This window comes from Acomys russatus, chromosome 24, assembly GCF_903995435.1.
Source record: "Acomys russatus chromosome 24, mAcoRus1.1, whole genome shotgun sequence".
In the NCBI taxonomy this organism is placed as follows: Eukaryota; Metazoa; Chordata; class Mammalia; order Rodentia; family Muridae; genus Acomys; species Acomys russatus.
Window position 1 is genome coordinate 11297395 of NC_067160.1, and position 16058 is coordinate 11313452.

The following is a 16058-nucleotide window of genomic DNA, read 5'->3' on the forward strand; positions in this document are numbered from 1 at the left end:
GTGGAAGTATTTCTTTGGCCTGCAGTTTGTGAGCCATTTAGGATGACTAGGTGTTTGCTTTCCTGTCTCTAGGAAAAGTTATGCATGATGCCCCCCGTCCCTCCCCCCCCCCCCCCCCGCGATTCCCCCTCTTCCCCATGGCCAAGTTCTTTTGGATCGGGCAGGGGTAAACATAGCTAGCTCTTTACAGGCCACACCATGTTTCGTCACTTTGCAATTCCAAATGCTAGCAGCTAAACACCGCCCTTCAGCCAGTGCTAAGAACGATGTTTCAGATCTCTGGATTCTCTGAGCGCCCATTTTTCCTGACCAACTTTACTGTTTGATTTCCAGTGGGAAGGAGAAAGACATGAAGTTGGGTGATTCTTTCGCTAGGCCTCTGATTCAGAACTCCTTTCCTTAAATGGTGCAAATACAACACAAAACATTGACTCTAAGCTTCAGATTCAAAAGTTGGATGTGTAGATGACATTAACTACGAGCCTCATGTGTTGCTCCTCAGGAGAAAAAGCCTTGACAGTTTTAGTGTTGGGAGTGGCAGGAAGTCTGCTCCATGCCACGTGCTCTCTGTGCCTGAGATAACAGAGGACGCTGAGAACCCGTCAAGGTTGCCTGCCCAGCGAGCATCAGAATTAAGAGCTGAACTCTAAACTCATACCTAGTTCATGTCCAGTTGTGTCTTCCCAGTTATCTCTAGAATGTTCTAACATTTAGGAATCGAATGTTGTAGTTATTAATTTTTGTAAGCATGGGCTTGGCTTACAAAACTTGACTCTTGGTGACTCTCCAGTTTATACTTGATGAGAATTATTGTTGTTGTTTTTAATAGAATATTCATTTTTAAAAAAGGATTTAATTTATTGAATTAAAAAAACCCCACCAATTTTAGGTGCACAGTAAAATTGGTGAGAAGGCACAGCGTTGCCCACATGTCCTTTGTTGCCACACACAGTCTTCTCTATCATCAACGTCTTCCACCAGAGTGGAACATCTGTTACTGTCACTGTCATGGAGCTAGCCTGGAAATATTAGCCCTAGTCAGCATCCACAGCTTAATAGGGTTGGTTCCTGGTGTCAAACACACTATGATTTTTTCAATTTACTAAAGTTTTATTTCAGTTTTTAAAAACAGAAAATAGATTTTTAATACTATATATTCTGATTATGGTTTCTCCTCCCCCAACTCCTCTCATATCCTCCTCCCTATGTCCACATCTACCCAAATCCACAGTCTTTCCTGCTCTTTCTCATTAGGATACAATCAGGCATCTATAACAACAAAAACAACAACAACGATAAATAATGTAAACACAAAGTTTGACAAGAAACAAACAAATATAAGGAAAAAGAACCAAAGAAAAATCTCAAGAAATGCATATAGACACAGGAACACACATACTCACACACACAGAAATCCTATAAAAACACAAAACCAGAAAATATAATATATACACAAAAGACAAGTGTAGGGAAAAAATCCTGATCGAGCATTATGAGAGAAAGAACGTCTAGAAGTGACAGTAAGTTCATGTTGTGTCAGCCATCTATTGCTGGGCGTGGGTGCTGACCTCGAGAGTGCTTGGTCTACTCCATGAGACTCTGTTGGAAAAAGCTTCTTTTCTATTTGTGAGTTGTTATCAATTGGAGATAGGTTCTGGCTTGGGGGTGTGGGATGTGTTACTTCCTTCTCAGCCCTGGGACCCCCATTAGGTGAAGACCTATGCAGGCCCTGTTCATGCTGCCACCGTCTCCGTGCATTTTTAATTTTTTTAATTTTTTAAAATATATTTTATTAATTTATTCATATTACATCTCAATTGTTATCCCGTCCCTTATATCCTCCCTCCCTCCCTTCCTCCCTCCCTCCCATTTTCCCCTTACTCCCCTCCCCTATGACTGTGACTGAGGGGGACCTCCTCCCCCTGTATATGCTCATAGGGTATCAAGTCTCTTCTTGGTAGCCTGCTATCCTTCCTCTCAGTGCCACCAGGCCTCCCCATCAAGGGGACATGGTCAAATATGGGGCACCAGAGTTCATGCATTTATATGAGGATCAACCCGCTGTGTTTAGAAGGCCTTGGGTGTCCTCCATCTCCTCTGGCTCTTAAAACCTCCCCACTTCCTCTTCTGCAGGGTTTCCCGAGCCTTGAGGCAAGGGAATTCATGGAGGCATCCCGTTTAGGACTGAGCATTCCATGGTCTCTCACTCTCTGCATATTGGCCTGTCGTGGGTTCTCTGTCTTAGTTCTGATCTACTGCAGCAGGAAGCTTCTCTGATGATGGCAGAGTGCGACACTCATCTATGGCTAGAGAATAATATTATTAGGAATTAGTTCATTGTCATATTCCTTTAGCAGAACAGTAGCATTTGGTTTTCTCATAGTTCCTGGCCTATCTAGCCTCACTGACACATGAGCAGTGCCAGGGATGGGATCCATCTCATGGAGTGGGGCTCAACTCCAACCAGATATTGGTTGGTTAGTCCTATATGCTTTGAGCCATTATTGGCATCTTCCAGGCAAAGCACCATTGTAGACAGAAGGGTTTATAGTTGGGTTGGTGTTTTTCCTTTCTCCTGTGGTGGCATGTAGAGCACTAGTTAGCAGGGGTGAAGGCTCTATATAGGCACCAGCTGGACTTCTTCATGTCAAGTGAGTCGTGTAGGTGTTCTCTTCAGCAATACGGCTCTACCATCAGTTTGCAGAGATCAATCAATACCATTGGCAACAGTCTGGGTTGTTTCGGGGTTTCCCAAAGGGGCCAACAGCTCAACTAGGTGTAACCTGTTCCTGGAGCTGGAGGGTTCATTTGGTGACAAGACATGTCCAGTTGGAGTTCTGTCTCTGCCATTATTTGGCAATTCCATCTAGATCACCTTCCTAGATGTGTATATTTTGGGGAGCGTCTGCTGAGTGACATTTTCACATGTCACCTCAAGCGTCCCTTTGTTTTAGCTGCCCCTCTCTTTCCCTGCCTCACACCCATCTTCCCTCCACTCTCCTGTTGGATCCTCCAGTTCCAGTTGGACACATCTCTACCATTGTGCTGTCATCTAGAGCGTTTTCACTGTCTTAGGCATTGGTTCATGAAAAGAAAAGGATTTCATTTGCTGTGGGAAACAGTGATGCTACTTTGGAGGGCAGGTAGCTGCTTCTGGCGAAATGAAATACATTCTCGCCATGAACTGAGCAACCATGTTTGATGTCTACAAAAAGGAGCTGGCGACTCTGTCCACACAAAAAAACCTGCCCTTGGATGTTTCCTCAGACCTTAGTGTAATTTTATTTTTGTGTGTGTGGCCTCTGGATATCTTCCACTTTAGACTGAACCCTGGCTTCCATCTACCGTGCTCTGTCCTTTACTCACTGGCCACTTGGCGTCTCGGTCCCACGGAAGGGAAATGAAGGTAGTGGTATTTCTCAGGTTCTAGGCAGTGACACGTAGAGGAACAAAGCAGGAGTGCCATTTTGTTAATGTCAGATATAAATATCTTTATGAACCTTATATGTCTGGATTCATTAGCCATTTAATGAAATGGGTGAACAGATGTTCACGAAATTAGTAGCAACTGACTTCACTGGGAAATTACAGGGAGCTTGGTACCATCCGAGATATCAAAAACATGCTGTGCCTACAATCTGCCAGGAATCCAGGTACAGTAATGGTCTCTGTGTTACATATAAGCTCACTATTAACACTCAATAAATGTTAATTGTATAATAGTAAAATATATTGGACCAGTGAGATGACTCAGTGGGTAAAGGCACTTGCTGCCAAGCCTGACAACTTGAGTTCAGTCCCTGGAACCTACACAGTGAAAGGAGGCAAACAGACTCCTATAAGCTGTCTTGTGACCTCCAGCATGTGCCTTAGAAAACACACATGAGAATGGACTCCTGCAAGGTGTCCCGAGATTGAGCATGACACTCCCCAGTGGTTCTAAAGGGGTGGCCTCTGTTTCCAGGATATGCCTTTTCTTCGGATTTGCTTTATATTCACCTGGTAAAAAGTAAAAGAGTTAAAGGGTTAATTGCTTTCATTGTCTTAGGCTAAGGTTATTAATTTTGAGATACCTGAGCTGAATTTGGTTTGTAGACTTTTTAAAAAAAATCAGGGTGACTAGTAAATGTTTCAGTTTGCCGGTTGTGGTGGCACATGCTGGTAGGATTTCCTGAAGGAGGTGGAGGCGGGAGGATCACGAGTTCAAGGCCAGCCTGGGCTACACATTAAAAAAAAAAAAAAAAAAAAAAGCTGGATGTGGTGGCGCATGCCTTTAATCCCTGTGCTCTGGAAGGCAGAGGTAGGGGATCTCTGTGAGTTCAAGACCAGGCTGGTCTGCAAAGTGAGTCCAGAGTGGCCAAGTCTACACAGAGAGACCCTGTCTGGAAAAAACCAGAAAAAAATGTTTCAATTTGTCCTGCTTCTCACCTTGGACCACACAAGAAAGTGTGAGTGTAGCTTGTCTTTTACTGCGTTGTGGGTTCTTCTTTCCCCACTATTTATCCCCTTGGTTTTACCCTCTGTTACTAGGCAGGAGAGAAAGAAGGACAGAGAGGAGAGGAGAGGAGAGAGAAAGAGAGAGAGAGAGAGAGAGAGAGAGAGAGAGAGAGAGAGAGAGAGAGAGAGAGAGCCCTGAATCTATTTTTGTTTCTTCTCTGAGCATGACAGCTAACAAACCTCACTTCCCCTTCCCCGAATGACTAACTACCATCCACTCCACCTATCAGAGGCCCAGATTTATATTCTCCCTGAAAAGTTCCCAGAATCCCAATCATCGCACAATTGCAGAAACTATCGGCAGCTGGTAAAACCATGCCTCTGTTAGAGCACGAGCCAAATCATAGTCAGCTGCTGCGGACAGTCCGGAGCAGCCCCACCTCCCTAAACCTGGGATTAAAACCAAAAATATATTCTTAAAATATTTCCATGTTTTTTTTTAAAACAAAATTTCAGAGTTGTCACTACAGGAAAGAAAGGGCAGGGTCAAGCCAAACAAGATCCAGAGGCCCAGACAGTGTCGGAGAAGCCCACAGCCAGTGTGGCATCATGTGTCTGTTCTATCGCAAACTTGTCACAGCATGTATTTTGGAAATAATATAGAGGTGAAGAGAGGACTGGATAATTCTGTGTTACTTAGAAATGTTTGTCTTTCACAGCAGCATATGGTGATTTTTATGTTAATTTTTGTGTGGATGGGTGTTATGCCTGCATGTATGTCTATGCACCATGTGTGTACACTGGCCATGGAGGCCAGGAGAAGGTGTCAGGGCCTCCGGGATTGGAGTTATAGATGGTTGTGAGATACTGTGTGGGTGCATGGAGCTGAACCCAGGTCCTCTGGAAGAACAGCAGGTGCTTTTAACTGTTGAGGCATCTTTGTAGCTTCATAGTAGCACATTGGTAAAAATATGTACTCTCTCTCTCTCTCTCTCTCTCTCTCTCTCTCTCTGATAGATAAGTTCCAATTTATAGCACTTGGTAATTCCCATGGTGTTAATACTCCAATCATGGCCAATTTTAAACTGCCAACATGGCAACACTGTAATCTTCCTAAACACTTATCAGTTAGCTCTTACAAGTTGATAGACGCTGCCTCAGCAGAAATGGTTCCCAGTGCTCAGTAACTGAGGTGATGAAGTCAGGATCAGCAGATGAGCTGGAGAAATGGCTCAGCAGCTAAAAGCACTTACAGCTCTTTTCATAGGTCCTGGGTTCTGTCCCCAACATGCACATGTGACAGCTCACAACAGCCTGTGACTCGAGCGTCAAGAATCTGATGCTATGACCTCTGCCTGAGCCAACGCTCAGTTGTATATTACCCACATACAGACACATACAGATAATTAAAAATCAACATCTCTCCCCGCCCCCCCCCCACCACCACAGGAGTGGGTAATAATCAAAGAAACTCTGGGGATGGCAGAGCTGAGGCTTTTAATTTTCTCAGCAGCCAAAAGGAAGTGGTGTTTATTATCAGGTTGATAGGAAGATAAAGGAAATGCTAATCATTGGGTGTTCAGTAAGGTCCTCAGCATGTGAGGGCTCAAAATGGTAATTGCTGTTTATATTGTTACATCTTGAGATGTTTTTAGATCTGTGTAGGAATACTATGATTATCATGGAACATAAAATAGTCTAGGTATCACCTAGCTCTGAGTTATGTGGAACTCATACCTTAATATTGGCCAGAGATTTATTACGGTATGCTTATATGCGTAGATGGGAAAGTGCCTCCTATGTAGCCTTGCAAAAGAAAACCATGGACTTGATTGTAAATAGTCTGTATGTTATTTTTAAGGTGGTGCTTTGGATTTGTAGAGTGCTGTGTTGCAGTGTACATCCTTGACACCCTGCATGTTCCTCCTTACCTGACAGAGTGGCTTGGTGAAGGGAAGTCCAGAGAAAGCGACGCTTCTTACCCAAGGGAGCGATGGCAATCTGCCTTTGTTTCCAGCATCTCCGTTACACACTCCCCAAATCTCTGCATTTGTGCTGAGATTCCCTTGAATGACAATTGATGAAGACCACAAATGCGCAGCTTTGTAAAATAGGAAGAGAAAGGGAGGGGGAAGCAATTCCCAGCCTCTTCATTAGCTAGGTCTTAATCCTGCCATAAACCATTAAGCATCCAAAATAATTCCTTGGCTTTCTTTTAGCTTCTGGCCATTATCTGGGAAAGCCTGTCTACTGCCACCAAATTCTAACATAAACTGCTCAGGTCCTGTTTTGTTTTGTTTTGTTTTGTTTTTCTTGTTGTTGTTTACTGTGATCTCAGTAATCCTAATTTGACTTGGAATCAGAGGGCTCTTTCTCTCCAGAGCCGGAGAGCATCTGTCAGCCACTAGCCTTGTCGGTAGGGATCATGAACAGTCACACACAAAGAAACTGCAAGCGAGAGCTTATCTTCCTTATATCTTCCCATGGCTGACTGAAGTAAGACAACTCCACAAACCATGCATTTTAAAGAACATTTGCGCCGTGAATATATTACAAATATGGCCAGGAAGTGGGCTGCAGTATATCTTTAAAAGTGACTGATTTAAACCCAAACTTAATGTATTTTGGAGGCCAGCAATAATTTGACTTGCTGAGTGGATGGAATTTATGGGCATGATGCAGTGCAAATAAAAACATCCTCTTTCAGTAATAAAGGTGTTCGCTGTGTCCACACTGGGAAATACAGCTTTTCTTACCTCTGACTTCTGCAGAGAGCTTGTGGGAATAGCTAAAGTCAGACCTGCGGCCTTTCTTTGTGGCCTTATGGAAATATCAAGCTTTATCTTTGTATTAAAGGGGGGTTATAGTGCCATCCCTGAACCTGGCTTTGTGCTTTTGTGTTTGAGAACCGAACAAATAACGAGAAACCTAGCACTGCACCGCGGCAGCCAGCCAGTTTTCTAATGAGAAGATCTGGAGCCGCGTGAAGGAAAGGCAGGAGCAGGGGGAGGGTTTGGACATGGATGCTCCTGTCTGTTCCTCATAGGCATGGCCTAATAGGAGACTACGGTTTCTAATCTATGCATACATATTACATATGAGTACTGTACAGTGCATACAATTCTGCAACAGTCTGTACACACAATACCTTATTAGGCAGGGTTCTCTAAGCTTTTAAAGCTATGTGTACATATTGCATATGCATGCCATACTGTGCATACCATTCTGCATTATTCTGTATGTACAATGCATTATCGGGCAGGGCTCTTTAAGGTTATTAACCTGTGTGTACATATTGCATATACATACTATGTTGTGCAAACCATTCCGCGCCATTCCCTACATGCTGTACACCACTGGGAAGGGGTCTCCAGAGAAACAGAAGCAACAGGGCTGGATAATTCAGCAGTGGCTGTGTGCTTATTGGAGAGGCAGAGCTCTGAGGCTGCTCAGCTCGTGGAACCTCAGCTTTCTCAAGGTGGCGTTGAAGGCTTGGAAGGTTCCTGGATAGTTTCTGATATTCGGTCCATGTGGCAAGGCTGGAGTCTCCTGTCAGCAGGGGAAAGCAAGCAAGAGGAACAAGGAATAAGCCTACTCAGCAAGCTCGGGTGGCAGACAGGTGGGGTGCACCCCACCCTGCACCCCTTTGTATCTGCGCCAGCCATCAGAAGGCGCTGCCCACTCTGAGGGATTCCAAGCTGAGGATCTAGGCTAACCACCACACACCCTGTACCACGCACACACGCTGTGTGTGCTTTGCACAGTATGATAAACCTATGGTCAAGGGACTTATGACATGTGTCTTTGGGGGCTTCCTGGCTTAACCATGTGAATCTGGTGTGCAACCCTGAAGAGGAAACCCCTCCTGGCACACATGCAACCCAGTGTTCATGATGTCTTGGATTTGAGGTGAGACACCCTTCCTGTTCTCTGAGGACGTCAAGTCTGGAAGCGCTGAGCATCAGCACCGTACCTAAGGCTATAGATTTGTACCCCATCCTTGCTCCTTCCCTTGCTGTGCCAGCCTTTGGCTAAGCAAAGCCAGCAAGATTCTTGCTCTTGTTAACAAGAACTCATTTAAAACTTATCTAGAATGAATTCAATTTTAGGGGACTACTTTTTTTTTTTTTTTTTTTTTTTTTTAAATATAGGATCTCATACAGCCCAGGCTGGCCTCAGGCCTCAGACTTCCTATGTAATAGAGGGTATCCATGAGCTTTTGGCCTCTCTGCTTCTATATCCTGAGTTCTGGGATTATAGGTGCCCACCACTCACATGTGCAAGCATGTGAGAAACTGAGATGTGTTCCCAGCCTTGTGGGAACTTGCAATATGGGCCAGAGTTTGATAATTTACAGTACTCTAAGACTCGGTCACGGTTACTTCCTGCTTCCTCCTTTGAGCCAAAATTCAACACTGTAAAGTTATTTCTGCCAAGATCTGGGGATTATATACCCCACTTAAAATTTCTCTAGAAAGTATTGGAGACTTGGTTCATTGGTTAAGAGTTCTTCCTGTTTTTCTCCCAGAGGACCTATGTTCAGTTTCCAGCATCCATAAAAGGTGCCTGTAACTCCAGCCCCAGGCAATCTAATGTCCTCTTCTGATCTCCACAGACACTTGCACAACTATGGCACACACACATCAACATATGCATACACACATTTAAAAAACACCTGTGCCAGCAAATACATCCCACAGCAGGCAGGAGCATCTCTCTGTGTTTCTCTCCAGCACCAGCTCTGTTACTGTGCTGTGCTTAGGGCTAATCTTCAGAGGCTATTTTGCTGTGCTTGGCAGGGGGTTACGAAGCAGACACAAACACAAGCCTTGTGGTCATCAGAAGCCCCGTGTTCCCACCCTGTCCTAACATATTAACAGCTAATGTAACCGCTTGATTTTCTCACCTGTAGGTGAAGGCACCATCTCCCTGTAACCTCACTGAAGTTGGTTCTTGGAGGTGGCTCCTGGGACCGTAGGGTCACAGGTCACAAGGTTAAATCTTACTGCAAGGATTCATGTAGTTCCGTTTCAGTTTCTCTGTAAAATTAGTCATAATACTCGCTGAGTGCCAAGTGCCCTCATTTGTCATTCATTGAGGATCAGGCTAGGGACCATTAATTCAAGCTTGTAAGATCAAGGGTTCAAGTACACAGGGTGTTCTCAGTATGCTCTCCTGCGGACTGGGGCAGGAGACCTGAAGCTTGAAGATCCATCAGTGGTCTTAACACAGCACACTGAGTGACGTCACTGAAGGCATTCCCGTCTCTCGGTTGGCCTGTTCAAAGCGCTTCTGCCTCACACGTACTCTAATAAGAGACTGAAAACCCCACGTGCAACTCTTTTAACCGGAGACTGAGGCATCCCATGTGTGAGGGAGGGGAGGGGGGGAGGGGGGTGGGGGAGGGGGATCAATAGAACATCAAATCAAGCTACATTCTGCGGCTTACAAATCTCTTTCCCATATGAGACCTCATAGAATCTTCACAGCCATGGGAAGGGAGGCTGTGCACTCACAGTGCGTTTACTAAAGGAAGAGCAACTTGCTACCATGGGCCAGAGGTCAGAGGTCAGGTGACTCGTGGGAAGCAGGAGTAGGGCTTGAACCCAGGTCTTTATTTTTATCACACTGCCTCATTCACTGAAGAGAGGCGGCGGTGGTACGAAAATTGGCTAGGAGTTTGCACAAGCGAGTTCAATGGTCTGGCTGTCATGCTCTGGTTGGAAGGTAAGAGTTAATAGCAAAAGAAAATCCTTTATTTTTATGGGCTATATATTGAAATTAAGAAAGCTGAAGGATTTTTTTTTTAAAATCCAGAAGCTAGAAAGATTTTATAGAGACCCACCAGTGGAACACTGCCTCGGGCTGGCCTTCCTTACCACACGGGATTCAACAGTCAGTTACAAGACTCTGAAACGTGTCTTCATGATGTCAACTACCTCATCCTCGTCATTTTAAAAAGCCAGAATTTTAAATAGAAATTTATAGAAAGTGAAAACTACTTCAGATAATTCTTTAACTGCATTGTGAATGAGTGTTAGGTGAAAATGGCTGAAATTATAATAATATCCAACACGTAAAGGCCTGGAAATGATCGTGACATCTATAATGAAGTAACCAGGTGCTTTCAGACTTGGCAAATGTTCAGAGATTCACGACCTTTGAACTTAGACCTGAGAGTATGTCGCACTGGTGACTCATGGACCAGGAGTGGCCCTGCTGTGTTCAAAATGATGGATGTCTACAAACGAATTGTATTTTTAAAGCAAGCTTTAAACAAAACAAAACCCATCTTCCAGTAGTTTAACGTCCAGAAGATTGAATAGTTACTGGAAATGCGCAACACGTAAGTTGTGGAGATGCGTAGAATGGAGGCAGGTCAGAGGCTAAGATGACTTCAAGTATGCTTCTTGTCTTTACACTCACTCGATTAAATTCCAGGGGGCATCCTGAACGATGTGGGGCAGGTGTTCGTTGAACAGAGCTGCCTCGCAGCTGGCAGGATGCCTGGCATCCCTGTCCCCTGTCGACGGCATGTCAGCCCCTCTTCCATTCTTAGTGATGGGAAAAAAAAAAGCATCTCATTTTAAGGCATCTTAAAGACAAAAACCACGCCCTAAGCACGGACCTAATGTGTGAACCCGCTGTCCCACTCCTATGTACTCCAAAGACTCTGAGTCCCCATGTCACAAGTGCTTCTACACCATTGTTTACTGTATTGTTAGTCACAAGAGCTGAGCTGGAGAATCAACCTAGGAGTCCAAATTCAGAAATGTGGTTTACGTATACAGTGGAGAAGAAGAGGGAGCTAGCTGTGCTGTTTGCAAGAAGACAGACGCATTAGGAAACATTCGCAAGAATTTAATTTAGTCAGTCTTAGGATGACAAATATTGAATGTTTTCTCTCATTTGTAGTTCCTAAATTTTATAGAAATGAATAAAAGCATATATGCGCACATGATGTGAAAATGCAGGCTCAAAGTGGGAAAGAGGAAGACAGGGAGAGAGAGGAAGCTATGCGAAATGTACCCTGCTCACCTTTGTGGAAATGCCCTTACAACCACACAGTAACTTATTCGGTGAAGTTTTGTTTAAAATGGTTTAAAAGAATGCGCCCCACTTTCAATTTCCAGGATGTTCCCTAAGCAGTTCCTCAGCTGAGAACCGGCCACAAAGGCTCAGGGATTCTCTGAAGGCAGCTGGTCAGGTCTTTCCGTTGCTCAGCAAAAGTACCGGAGACTGAACTCACTCCTAAGACGGTTTTCACACCATCCCTGAGTTTTGGACTCAGCACAGTGCTCTCCCCAGGTCTTCACACCCAGACTGGGTGTGATCGGCAGCTGGTGTGTTGCAGTGGGAACTGAGCTATGTAGGAATCCTCAGGTCCTGTGCGTGTCTTAGGCAGGTTACCTGGACATCCCGTGTGGAGAGCTAGGCGGAAGTCTAGGGTTACAGTGGCTCACCATAAGGAGAGGATGCAGGTGGCCTTGGTAATAGGCGAGGCCAGCCAGGGCTCCCAGGAATAATGTGACATCTGTTACTTGAATATATTCCAGCCCCGGAAATAGGTGAACACCTTGAGAATAGAAGAATAAATGAAGGGGGAAAAGCACCTCTTCAATAAACTCTGAAAATTTGGACTAAATGGGCCACATAAAGGCCAGAGGGGAGGAAACCGTCTCTGCTACTGCTGGGTGAGACCTAGCCAAATGCTGCCAGGTTTTCAGACTGGTAGGTAGTGTCTGGTGTGCGGAGCCACAGGCAAAAAGGCTAAATCCGTCTCTAAATCCCATTGTGGTTCTAAGAACATTGTTGCTAAATACAGACTCCAAATAGACCTATCTTGGATGCAGGAAGTGACGTCAGGGCTAGCGGAAGTGAAGAAGAGGTTCAACAACTAATGCCACCGAGAGAGTAATCATTAACTTGTCTCAGGTGTTTAATTCCTTTACATCTTGCTTCACTATTGAATTTATCTCTTATAATTAGTAGGCAAATGCATTTACAGGTATTTAATGGGTGTTTGTATTGATATGCTTATGAAGCAGTTTGGAACAGGCATTAGACACCCTAATTTTATAACGCGCCTCAGTCATTCATGCCTCCTGAAATGCTTTTCTTGCTGATCCGATAGCGTCCTCTAGGTGGTAGCACTAGGACTGCCGGGCCGATCTGAAGCTGCGCAGACTAGTTTCCAGAGCACGTACCTTGGGAAGTCAACAGAACTCAAGTTCTAAAAGCGTGCCCTCCCATTTGATTATGGCCCCTTTGCAGGACAGCTGGGCCACCTCTGTGCCTTGTATAATCTTCAGCACGGTGGTTACTTACAACATCCTTTCAATTGCCTCTGCTCCCCTCAACAAGGGGAGTCCTTTATCGATTCTCTACTAGCTGCTATGGCAACAAGAGCATCTTTAGGAAGAAAGGTTTAAAATATGAGCTGTCGAAAAGTAGAAATTAAGCACACTCCCTTATGGGCACATTTCTCTGTGGTTCTTAATTTTGGATGCCCTGGATCACACAGCCACACAATTTGTTCTTATGTGGGACCAGGGCACCGGGAATTCCAAAAGCTCCCCCAGAGGACTCTAGGTGGCTGCTGAGGCTGGGCTCCAGTGTCAGATCACTCAAGGGAAGCGGTTCTCTTATATTTTTGCTTGTGAGCCTAGCCTTTAGTGACCGAGCCATCTCTCCAGCCCTGGGAGGCAGTTCTCAACCTGTGGGTCGTGACCCCTTTGGGGGTGGTCACGTGACCGCTTTGGGTGATCAAGTGTAAGATATCCTATGCATTAGATATTTACGCTGTGATTCATAACAGTGGCAAAATTATGGTTATGAAGTAGCAACGAAATAGTTTTATGTTTGGGGGTCGCCACAACACGAGGAGCTGTATTAAAGGGTTGCAGCATTAGGAAGGCTGAGGGCCACTATTTTAGGCATAGCTGATGCCTACGTAGCTCGCCATTTCTGCCACCCCAGCCCCACTCACCATAAACCACATTTCTTTACATGGTTTTGAGTCTGCAATATTCTACTCAGTTTCTAATTCTTTACATACTGGAATGTATGGAGGCCCAAAGTCTGCTAATTAATAATTTCCAAAATGCAATGTTTGCTTCTTTGGAAGAAGGAATAAAGGCAAAATAGAAAGCAAGCAGACAGTATCTCTAGGGGTATTGACCCTAGTAAGTTGGCCGTGTACCAGCGGATGGCCCTCCCGGTGCATCTGTATGGGCAGGATTAATTGGACTCAGTAGATTATTTTTTATAAAGAGAATGTAAAGTTGGGAGGTGTGTGTGTGTGTGTGTGTGTGTGTGTGTGTGTGTGTGAATCAGTTGTTTATCCAAGATCTTTGTAGGAAATTCGTACTTCAATCTGTGATGATAAATTCTATTTGTTAGAGCAAAACAGATGGGACACAGCCCTGGAGCTGAGTAAGAGCTTTGATCTTCAGCAAGATTTGTGAGTCCACAGCTTTCTGCTCAGGTCTATGCTGCTCTGTCAGTTCCATCTTTCTGTGTTTGGGGCCTCACTTTTTTTTTTTTTTTTTTTTTTTTTTTTTTTTTTTTTTGGTATCTGGGTTTCTGTATTTCCTCTTGAGATAAGCAGCAGTGAGGTGTTTGGGGAGTTTTCAGGTTACCGATAGTAATTTTTGTTGATGTTTCTGGTGTTTTCTATACAGAGGAACCCTAGAATGCTTCAGGAAAGCCATTCCCCCCTCCCCTCCCCTCCCCGCTCTCCACCCCTGTGACATCCAGAAATAATCATTAGCCTGGTCCTGTGAGTAATGCTAGAAGCAGCTAAAGTAGCCCACAGGCTGCTGCCTCTGTGCCTCAGTTTCTGTGCTGGTCTGGAGCAGGGAAACCATCTAGGCGCCACTGTGAAGTTTCACCACTCTTGTTTTAGTGCCTCGTCACCACCCACTGGCTTTGTAAGGGACCTTCTTCCTTTCCTTTTCAAGCTCGGATTTAACACACTTCTTCCTCCTGCAGCTCAGTCACACATCAGATGGCGCGGGGTGTGTGCGTGTGGGGGGGGGTTGTGGGGGAGGGGGCGGCATGTACCCGCCAATTCCTGTAACCAGGACAAGCTTTCTGCTCCCTGTTGGGGTTTCCCCTTTGGAGGCTTGTTTGGCATTACCCCTAGTAAATGTGCGCCGGACACCACCCTTTCTGTTTCTGTGGTTTTCACTTCCTTCCTTCCTTCCTGTCCACATGCCTGGCTTTTTAGGCAAATGTTCCCCCACCCCCACCCAGAGCTACACCCCAGCCTTACATTCTTGGCTTTCTAATTTGCCACCTTGCAAAAGAAACTCAGAGGGGCTCTGTGATGTCTGCTATGACCTTTGCTACCTTACAGTCACCTAGTGATACTTTGTCACCCTTCACCCACATCGACTACAGGTGGATAAACACCTGACATCAGCTTAGGGCTGTGGCTGGAGGTGGAGGTAAAGCAGGGTGTGTCCTAGTTCCATTCCACTTACTATGCCTTTAAATAAATTAATTTCACTTTCCGATAGCTGAACCCTAGAGTGATTGATTCTTCCTCTTGCCTTCTGTTTTTGTTGTTTTGTTTTTCAAAACTACAAATGACCTGGTTTGGACAAGTCAGGAGTGGTTTGGGCTGAAAGAGTTATTGATTCAGAGACTAAAATCAGTGTTAACATTTTGTGCAAAGCTCTTTTGTATTCACCTATAGAGCTAAAAATTCTACATACATGCACACATATAAGTGCATGAATATTTATAGATGCAATTAGATGACATAAGTTCAAAATAAGAGAGCTTCATCCCTTATTTCATCCAAGCAATAAGCCTTCCCCATGAGTAGAAATCTTTAAGATATAAGGGGAGGGCCTAGCCTTCCAACTCAGATATATGCACATGGGTACTAAGCTTCTATGCCTCTTTTATGGCTTTTCAATAGTGAGATAGTACCATCCAGAAATACTTCCGGGAAGGTGTTTGTTTTTCCTGCAGGGTTGTGATTATTAAGTTACACTGAAGAGCCATAACATCCAAGCCCTTTGGAACCCAACAATGCCTTTTCAGGAAGATGGTTATGGAAGGTACTGTTTATCACACCATCAAGCCTCGTTTCTTACCATGTGTGGAGAATTCTCTCTGGTTAATATCACGCTTTAACTGTGGTGGCGTTGCTTTGCTCTGCTTTAATATCCCAGTGGTGGAGACCCACGGCTGGCCTTGTTGATTTCTTTGCTCTGGTTGTTCAGGATCTCAGAATCAAATGTCCGCCTGTCCTACCTGTAGAATTATACTGGGCCTTCTGGCATACACGGTGTTTACTAACTTGGCTGTGTTCTATTTTTCGTGTTTTTAGTTCTAGCCATAATTGCTTTCCATTTTCATTTTGTAAATATGTTTTACATTTTTTAAAAAATAGCAAACCAGGACATAAACAAATTAGCAAAGTGTTGGTGACGTATGATAAAAGACACATCTGAGGAAGCATCGAGTGTGGGAACAGGCAAGGTCTGTCTTCAGAACATTCTACTCAGCATGGCAAATGTTCTAACTACTAGAACAATCCTATGAGGCCCAAGACCTAGTCTTGTTCACCTGTGTTCCAGTGTTCAGAACAGCACCCAACATTTACT